Genomic DNA, 10,298 nt, shown 5'->3' with positions numbered 1-10,298 from the left:
ACTTTTGCATATGGACTCGCGGCTCTTACTCTTGGAAGTGTATGTTTACACTATTATCAATCAGGGTGGCCGTTGATGATATATTAGGTGAAGGAAGCTGAATTCTAAATGCTTTCTCATATTTCTTCTTTCTCTCTTCCTGTTTCTCAATTCTAATGGCTGGGTAATATTAATACCTTAAAATAGCATAGTTTCAAAGCTTTGCTCTTTAACCTTTGGTTCTTCTCTGTCTTTACAAATTTCTGAACTTCGTCTTGCATGGACAGGGAGAGTTTATCATGTTGAGACTTTAGAAAACAGCCTGGGCAGGCCAGTCCTGATATCATGTAAACACTAAGGTCCTGCCTGCCATGGTTATACTTCCCATCCCTTATAAACTTCCGAAGTTTAAAAGGGATTTCTGACATGTTCTCTCATGAGTTCCTCATGTGGGTATGCAGTAGATCTTTTCTTACTTCTATAGATGAGAAAATCCACACAAAAGCACTTCAAGTCAGACTTCTGACATAGTCCAGTGAACTCCTACTCACACTTCAGAGCCCAGTTCATACATCATGACTTCTCAGTAGCTTTGAACAGTGTCCTCCTAAATCCCATTCTTATAGAATGAAAATTTCCCTTCATTGCTTTTTTTTTTTTTTTATCATGGTGAAGTGCATAGGACATAAAATCAACCATCTTAACTATTTTTAAGGAAGTTCATGGCATTAAGTACATTCATACTGTTGTGTGAATCACCACTAACTCTCTTTAGAATTTGTTCATCATCTCCTATAGAATCTCTGCATCTAGTAAATACTAAATTCCTTCCCCCATTTCAACCCCTGGTAAACCCCATTATTCTTTCTGTCCTTAGGAATTTGCCTATTCTGGGTACTTCATATAAGTGAATTCATATAATATTTGAGTTTCCTTCCTTTCTAAGGCTGAATACTATTCTGTGTGTGTGTGTGTGTGTGTGCGCACATTGTGTTCTTCCATTCATTTGTTGATGGAGACTTGTTTACTTTTTGTCTCTTGACCCTTTTTTTTTTTTAAATTTTGTTTGTTTGTCACACGGAGAGATCACAAGTAGGCAGAGAGGCAGGCAGAGAGAGAAGGGGAAGCAAGCTCCCCGCTGTGCAGAGAGCCCCACATGTGGCTCGATCCCAGGACCCTGAGATCATGACCTGAGCTGAAGGCAGAGGCTTAACCCACTGAGCCACCCAGGCGCCCCATTTTGTCCCTTGACTCTTACAAATAATGCCGCTGTGAACATAGGTGTACAATATTTCTTTGAGTTCCTACTTTCACTACGATTAATCTATGTTGAGTTTTTTTAAGAGAGAGAGAGTATGTGAGTGGGGGTGGAGAGGCAGCAGAGGGAGAGAATTTTTAAAAAGATTATTTATTTATTTATTTGACAGAGAGAGAGAGAGAGAGAGAGAGATCACAAGTAGGCAGAGAGGGAAGCAGAGGGGGAGGAGGAAAGCAGGCTCCCCGCTGAGCAGAGATCCTGATGCGGGGCTCAATCCTGGGACCATGGGATCATGACCTGAGCTGAATGCAGAGGCTTAACCCACAGAGCCACCCAGGCCCCCTGGAGAGAGAAAATCTTAAGCAGGCTCCAAGCTCAGTGGGGAGCCTGACATAGGGCTCGATCTCATGACCCTGAGATCATGACCTGAGTCAAAATCAAGAGTCAGATGCTTAATAGACTGACCCGCCCAGGTGCCCTTATGTTGAACTTTTTTTTTTTCAAAGATTTTAATTATTTATTTGAGAGGGAATGGGAGAGAGAAAGCATGAGAAGGGAGAAAGTCAGAGGGAGAAGCAGACTTCCCATGGAGCTGGGAGCCTAATGTGGGACTCGATCCCAGGACTCCAAGATTATGACCTGAGCCGAAGGCAGTTGCTTAACCAACTGAGCCACTCAGGCACACCTATGTTGAACTTTCTGAGGGGCTGCTGAACTGCTTTCCACAGTGGCTTCACCTTTCACTTTCCCATCGACAATGCACGATGGTTCCTATTTCTCACCAACAGTTGTTTTATTTTTTTATTATTAATTTTATTTTTTTAAAAGATTTTATTTAGTTTTTTGAGACAGAGTCAGAGAAAGTATGAGCAGGAGGAGAGGCAGAGGGAGAAGCAGACTCTCTGCTAAGTGAGGACCCCCCCAATGTGGGGCTCGATTCCAGGACCCCAAGATTATGACCTGAGCCAAAGGCAGATGCTTAACTGACTGAGCTACACAGGTGCCCCACCAATAGTTGTTTTAGATAAAAGCCATCCTAGTGGGTGTGTAGTAGTACCTTCACTGCATTTTTTAAAAAGATTTCTTTATTTATTTTAAGGAGATAAAGAGAGAGTGGGGGGCGGGGGAAAGGGAGGGGAAGAGAGAGCCTCTCCCCACTGAGTGTGAAACCCCATACGGGGCTCCATCCCACAACCTGAGATCATGACCTCAGCCAAAATCAAGAGTCAGACGTTCAACCGCCTGAACCACCCAGGCGCCCCTTCCCTGCCTTTAAACATCTATTAAACGTGGCTCTCCTGCCCACTCCACTCCACCGCCCCCCCGTACCATATTGTGTGGTTTATGTGCCCGAGTCTTGCGATGGACCATGAGGTGTTTGAAGATAAGGACCATATACCCCCCAGTCCTCAGTACAGTGCCTGGAAGAGCACAGGTGCTCAGTTTGCAGAGTTCAATTCTGCCAGCTCACTACTTCCTTATTTTGCTTTACTCACTGACTGCCATTTCTTTCTCAAAAGTGCCCTTTTGTTGGTTTGGCATATGAGGGAGAGATGAAGATAAAAAGAGTGTTTGTCCCCTGAGGAGTCTGTATGGAGTAATGAACCATGCTGGGGATCATTTGGCCTTTCCATTTCATCACAGCTACCAAGAACCTCCCAACTTAACGGCACCTTCCTTCGTATTTATCTAGTGAAATGCTTGAGAGTACCTCTGGCGCGATAGACAAAGGGTTGGTGCTCAGGGCTCCAAATTGGCCATGACACAGTGCCTGCACGCATGAAGTTCCTGGCTTATTGGAGGAAATATATATAAACAGAGCGATCAGACAGTGCGAGGAAGGCATTGTGTTTGCTACTCTGACAAGACCGGGGGAGCTGGAGTCCTCTAACAAAGGAGGGAATATTTGATTTGTCTCTTGAAGTATGCGGAGGGAGAGAAGAGAAGGAGAAAGTGGCCCCAGAGAAGCACCAGCCTGTGCAAAGTCAGGGAGGGAGGTGAGAATGAGCATCTTGGTGGGATAAAAGATGAGGCTGGACTGGAAGCTCTGGCCTCAGGGGAACTCACTGAAGAATATTAATCAGGAAAGGGGAGGGTAGGTTGGAGGGGGCAGAGGTAGGAGGCAGGGAGAGCCATCGTACATAATCCTGGAGAGAGAAGAGGGGGCCTGAGCCAAGTTGTTGGCAGCGGGGAGGAGAGGCAGGGAGATGTGCTACAGGTGCTGTTAGGTTAGAATGACAAGATGTGGCCAACTGGGGGTGCCTGGGTGGCTCAGTGGGTTAAAGCCTCTGCCTTGGGCTCAGGTCATGATCCCAGAGTCCTGGGATCTGCCTGCATCTGGCTCTCTGCTCAGCAGGGAGCCTGCTTCCCCCACCCACTTCTGCCTGCCTCTCTGCCTACTTGTGATTTCTGTCAAATAAATAAATACAATCTTAAAAAAAAGAAAAAAAAATGTCTCCAACTGGATATGTAGAGGGTAGGAAGGAGGAAAGTTAACTAGATGACTCCAGAATTTCTACAAAGAATGATCTGTCCCTCTTTTCAGTGTTTTAAGAGTATTTTATTTTATTTTTTTAAAAAAGATTATTTACTTATTTGACAGAGAACACAAGCAGGCAGAGAGACAGGCAGAGAGAGAGGAGGGAGCAGGCTCCCTGCTGAGCAGAGAGCCCGATGTGGGGCTTGATCCCAGGACCTTGGGATCATGACCTGAGCCGAAGGTAGAGACTTTAACCCACTGAACCACCCAGGTGCCCCAAGAGTATTTTATACTGAATAGTGGGGGTTGAGTCTTTTACTAGACTTAGGGCTATGGCTCAAAATACCAAAAGTACCTGTACTTTTTTGTAAATGAATGAATGCATGAGTGAATAAATGAATAAATCCTCTTCAGAAGATAATGTTTATAAGACCCATTGTCAATGTCCTATCATCATATATCAATAGCAGTTTTTAAAAAAAAATATTTTATTTATTTATTTGACAGTAGGCAAAAAGGCAGGCAGAGAGAAAGGAGGAAGCAGGCTCCCCGCTGAGCAGAGAGCCCGATGTGGGGCTCGATCCCAGGACCCTGGGATCATGACCTGAGCCGAAGGCAGCGGCTTAACCCACTGAGCCACCCAGGTGCCCCATCAATAACAGTTTTTATGGCTTATTTATTATGTGCCCGCTGCTTTACACATATTCGTTCTGCTCAAATTCCCACATGCTGGCTGTTACTATTCCCATATAGTGGATAGATATGCTCATTATGTCACAGACAGGGTTCAAAGATGTCCTATTATTTTGTCTAAATCAAATCAATCTGATTTCATGTACCCCTATCCCATTGGAGTGGCAGGAGATTGAGTCTGTCCAGCCCCTTCCTTGGGCCAGTACAATGATCATAAGTATGAAAATCATAACTGGAAATTTTGGAGAAAGCCCCGTGGTTTCCTGTCCATGCTGATCACAGCTTGTTTGCTCACCGCTCAAGGCCACATGAGATTTTAAAAGCATCTTTATCAACAGTGGGCTCAGAGGTGCTTAGGGTCTGCCTTTATGCCAGACCATCCAGCCATCCTCTTTCATGTCCTGCATTTCCTTAGGGATCCTGTCAGGTTAGGTTTGGGAAAATGGAAACCAAGGAGTAGAGCCATCTTCAGGGATCATCAACTCTCCCTGAGATGAGGAGGGCCTGATTACCTTCTTAGAATGGGAAGGTAAGGGGCCCCTAGGTGGCTCAGTTGTTAAACGTCTGTCTTAGGTTCAGGTCATGATCCCAGGATCCAGGGATCGAGTCCGGCATCAGGCGCCCTGCTCAGCAGGAAGCCTGCTTCTCCCTCTCCCACTCTCCCTGCTTGTGTTCCCTCCTGCACTCTCTCTCTGTCAAATAAATAAATAAATAAAATCTTAAAAAAAGAAAAAGAAGAATGGGAAGGTAAAAATGCAAAAACGACCAAAAAAAAAAAAAAAAGCCAAAATAGTAGTAACTCGACAGGTATCCTGCCACATCCATTTTAGAGTTAAAAATACATAACTTAGGGAATTTGCCAAAGTCACCGTGCTAGGTAGAATAACGACTCTCAAAGGATGCCTGTGCCCTAATCCCTGGGCATTATGAATAGGTTACTCATACATGGCACGAGAGAGTTTGCAGTGTGGTAAGTGGTTCTTAGCCGCAGCCAACTAGAAAACAGGGATCGTCATCCCATAACTAGATTTAGCTGAAGAGCACCAGCCACTGGGAGGAGCAAGGAAACGGATCCTCCCCTGCAACTTCCGGAAAGGAACACAGCCTGGCCAACACCTTCCTTTTATTTATTATTTATTTATTCATATTTTAAAATTTTTAAAAAAGCTTTTATTTATTTATTTATTTATTTGACAGACAGAGATGACAAGTAGGCAGAGGCAGGCAGAGAGAGAGAGGAGGAAGCAGGCTCCCTGCTGAGCAGAGAGCCCGATGTGGGGCTCGATCCCAGGACCTTGGGATCATGACCTGAGCCGAAGGTAGAGACTTTAACCCACTGAACCACCCAGGTGCCCCAAGAGTATTTTATACTGAATAGTGGGGGTTGAGTCTTTTACTAGACTTAGGGCTATGGCTCAAAATACCAAAAGTACCTGTACTTTTTTGTAAATGAATGAATGCATGAGTGAATAAATGAATAAATCCTCTTCAGAAGATAATGTTTATAAGACCCATTGTCAATGTCCTATCATCATATATCAATAGCAGTTTTTAAAAAAAAATATTTTATTTATTTATTTGACAGTAGGCAAAAAGGCAGGCAGAGAGAAAGGAGGAAGCAGGCTCCCCGCTGAGCAGAGAGCCCGATGTGGGGCTCGATCCCAGGACCCTGGGATCATGACCTGAGCCGAAGGCAGCAGCTTAACCCACTGAGCCACCCAGGTGCCCCATCAATAACAGTTTTTATGGCTTATTTATTATGTGCCCGCTGCTTTACACATATTCGTTCTGCTCAAATTCCCACATGCTGGCTGTTACTATTCCCATATAGTGGATAGATATGCTCATTATGTCACAGACAGGGTTCAAAGATGTCCTATTATTTTGTCTAAATCAAATCAATCTGATTTCATGTACCCCTATCCCATTGGAGTGGCAGGAGATTGAGTCTGTCCAGCCCCTTCCTTGGGCCAGTACAATGATCATAAGTATGAAAATCATAACTGGAAATTTTGGAGAAAGCCCCGTGGTTTCCTGTCCATGCTGATCACAGCTTGTTTGCTCACCGCTCAAGGCCACATGAGATTTTAAAAGCATCTTTATCAACAGTGGGCTCAGAGGTGCTTAGGGTCTGCCTTTATGCCAGACCATCCAGCCATCCTCTTTCATGTCCTGCATTTCCTTAGGGATCCTGTCAGGTTAGGTTTGGGAAAATGGAAACCAAGGAGTAGAGCCATCTTCAGGGATCATCAACTCTCCCTGAGATGAGGAGGGCCTGATTACCTTCTTAGAATGGGAAGGTAAGGGGCCCCTAGGTGGCTCAGTTGTTAAACGTCTGTCTTAGGTTCAGGTCATGATCCCAGGATCCAGGGATCGAGTCCGGCATCAGGCGCCCTGCTCAGCAGGAAGCCTGCTTCTCCCTCTCCCACTCTCCCTGCTTGTGTTCCCTCCTGCACTCTCTCTCTGTCAAATAAATAAATAAATAAAATCTTAAAAAAAGAAAAAGAAGAATGGGAAGGTAAAAATGCAAAAACGACCAAAAAAAAAAAAAAAAGCCAAAATAGTAGTAACTCGACAGGTATCCTGCCACATCCATTTTAGAGTTAAAAATACATAACTTAGGGAATTTGCCAAAGTCACCGTGCTAGGTAGAATAACGACTCTCAAAGGATGCCTGTGCCCTAATCCCTGGGCATTATGAATAGGTTACTCATACATGGCACGAGAGAGTTTGCAGTGTGGTAAGTGGTTCTTAGCCGCAGCCAACTAGAAAACAGGGATCGTCATCCCATAACTAGAAGCAGCTGAAGAGCACCAGTCACTGGGAGGAGCAAGGAAACGGATCCTCCCCTGCAACTTCCGGAAAGGAACACAGCCTGGCCAACACCTTCCTTTTATTTATTATTTATTTATTCATATTTTAAAATTTTTAAAAAAGCTTTTATTTATTTATTTATTTATTTGACAGACAGAGATGACAAGTAGGCAGAGGCAGGCAGAGAGAGAGAGGAGGAAGCAGGCTCCCTGCTGAGCAGAGAGCCCGATGTGGGGCTTGATCCCAGGACCTTGGGATCATGACCTGAGCCGAAGGTAGAGACTTTAACCCACTGAACCACCCAGGTGCCCCAAGAGTATTTTATACTGAATAGTGGGGGTTGAGTCTTTTACTAGACTTAGGGCTATGGCTCAAAATACCAAAAGTACCTGTACTTTTTTGTAAATGAATGAATGCATGAGTGAATAAATGAATAAATCCTCTTCAGAAGATAATGTTTATAAGACCCATTGTCAATGTCCTATCATCATATATCAATAGCAGTTTTTAAAAAAAAATATTTTATTTATTTATTTGACAGTAGGCAAAAAGGCAGGCAGAGAGAAAGGAGGAAGCAGGCTCCCCGCTGAGCAGAGAGCCCGATGTGGGGCTCGATCCCAGGACCCTGGGATCATGACCTGAGCCGAAGGCAGCAGCTTAACCCACTGAGCCACCCAGGTGCCCCATCAATAACAGTTTTTATGGCTTATTTATTATGTGCCCGCTGCTTTACACATATTCGTTCTGCTCAAATTCCCACATGCTGGCTGTTACTATTCCCATATAGTGGATAGATATGCTCATTATGTCACAGACAGGGTTCAAAGATGTCCTATTATTTTGTCTAAATCAAATCAATCTGATTTCATGTACCCCTATCCCATTGGAGTGGCAGGAGATTGAGTCTGTCCAGCCCCTTCCTTGGGCCAGTACAATGATCATAAGTATGAAAATCATAACTGGAAATTTTGGAGAAAGCCCCGTGGTTTCCTGTCCATGCTGATCACAGCTTGTTTGCTCACCGCTCAAGGCCACATGAGATTTTAAAAGCATCTTTATCAACAGTGGGCTCAGAGGTGCTTAGGGTCTGCCTTTATGCCAGACCATCCAGCCATCCTCTTTCATGTCCTGCATTTCCTTAGGGATCCTGTCAGGTTAGGTTTGGGAAAATGGAAACCAAGGAGTAGAGCCATCTTCAGGGATCATCAACTCTCCCTGAGATGAGGAGGGCCTGATTACCTTCTTAGAATGGGAAGGTAAGGGGCCCCTAGGTGGCTCAGTTGTTAAACGTCTGTCTTAGGTTCAGGTCATGATCCCAGGATCCAGGGATCGAGTCCGGCATCAGGCGCCCTGCTCAGCAGGAAGCCTGCTTCTCCCTCTCCCACTCTCCCTGCTTGTGTTCCCTCCTGCACTCTCTCTCTGTCAAATAAATAAATAAATAAAATCTTAAAAAAAGAAAAAGAAGAATGGGAAGGTAAAAATGCAAAAACGACCAAAAAAAAAAAAAAAAGCCAAAATAGTAGTAACTCGACAGGTATCCTGCCACATCCATTTTAGAGTTAAAAATACATAACTTAGGGAATTTGCCAAAGTCACCGTGCTAGGTAGAATAACGACTCTCAAAGGATGCCTGTGCCCTAATCCCTGGGCATTATGAATAGGTTACTCATACATGGCACGAGAGAGTTTGCAGTGTGGTAAGTGGTTCTTAGCCGCAGCCAACTAGAAAACAGGGATCGTCATCCCATAACTAGATTTAGCTGAAGAGCACCAGCCACTGGGAGGAGCAAGGAAACGGATCCTCCCCTGCAACTTCCGGAAAGGAACACAGCCTGGCCAACACCTTCCTTTTATTTATTATTTATTTATTCATATTTTAAAATTTTTAAAAAAGCTTTTATTTATTTATTTATTTATTTGACAGACAGAGATGACAAGTAGGCAGAGGCAGGCAGAGAGAGAGAGGAGGAAGCAGGCTCCCTGCTGAGCAGAGAGCCCGATGTGGGGCTCGATCCCAGGACCTTGGGATCATGACCTGAGCCGAAGGTAGAGACTTTAACCCACTGAACCACCCAGGTGCCCCAAGAGTATTTTATACTGAATAGTGGGGGTTGAGTCTTTTACTAGACTTAGGGCTATGGCTCAAAATACCAAAAGTACCTGTACTTTTTTGTAAATGAATGAATGCATGAGTGAATAAATGAATAAATCCTCTTCAGAAGATAATGTTTATAAGACCCATTGTCAATGTCCTATCATCATATATCAATAGCAGTTTTTAAAAAAAAATATTTTATTTATTTATTTGACAGTAGGCAAAAAGGCAGGCAGAGAGAAAGGAGGAAGCAGGCTCCCCGCTGAGCAGAGAGCCCGATGTGGGGCTCGATCCCAGGACCCTGGGATCATGACCTGAGCCGAAGGCAGCAGCTTAACCCACTGAGCCACCCAGGTGCCCCATCAATAACAGTTTTTATGGCTTATTTATTATGTGCCCGCTGCTTTACACATATTCGTTCTGCTCAAATTCCCACATGCTGGCTGTTACTATTCCCATATAGTGGATAGATATGCTCATTATGTCACAGACAGGGTTCAAAGATGTCCTATTATTTTGTCTAAATCAAATCAATCTGATTTCATGTACCCCTATCCCATTGGAGTGGCAGGAGATTGAGTCTGTCCAGCCCCTTCCTTGGGCCAGTACAATGATCATAAGTATGAAAATCATAACTGGAAATTTTGGAGAAAGCCCCGTGGTTTCCTGTCCATGCTGATCACAGCTTGTTTGCTCACCGCTCAAGGCCACATGAGATTTTAAAAGCATCTTTATCAACAGTGGGCTCAGAGGTGCTTAGGGTCTGCCTTTATGCCAGACCATCCAGCCATCCTCTTTCATGTCCTGCATTTCCTTAGGGATCCTGTCAGGTTAGGTTTGGGAAAATGGAAACCAAGGAGTAGAGCCATCTTCAGGGATCATCAACTCTCCCTGAGATGAGGAGGGCCTGATTACCTTCTTAGAATGGGAAGGTAAGGGGCCCCTAGGTGGCTCAGTTGTTAAACGTCTGTCTTAGGTT

Source organism: Mustela nivalis (assembly GCF_964662115.1).
Source record: "Mustela nivalis genome assembly, chromosome: 20".
NCBI lineage: Eukaryota > Metazoa > Chordata > Mammalia > Carnivora > Mustelidae > Mustela > Mustela nivalis.
The sequence above is the reverse complement of the archived record's forward strand: the minus strand, read 5'-3'. Positions refer to the sequence as shown.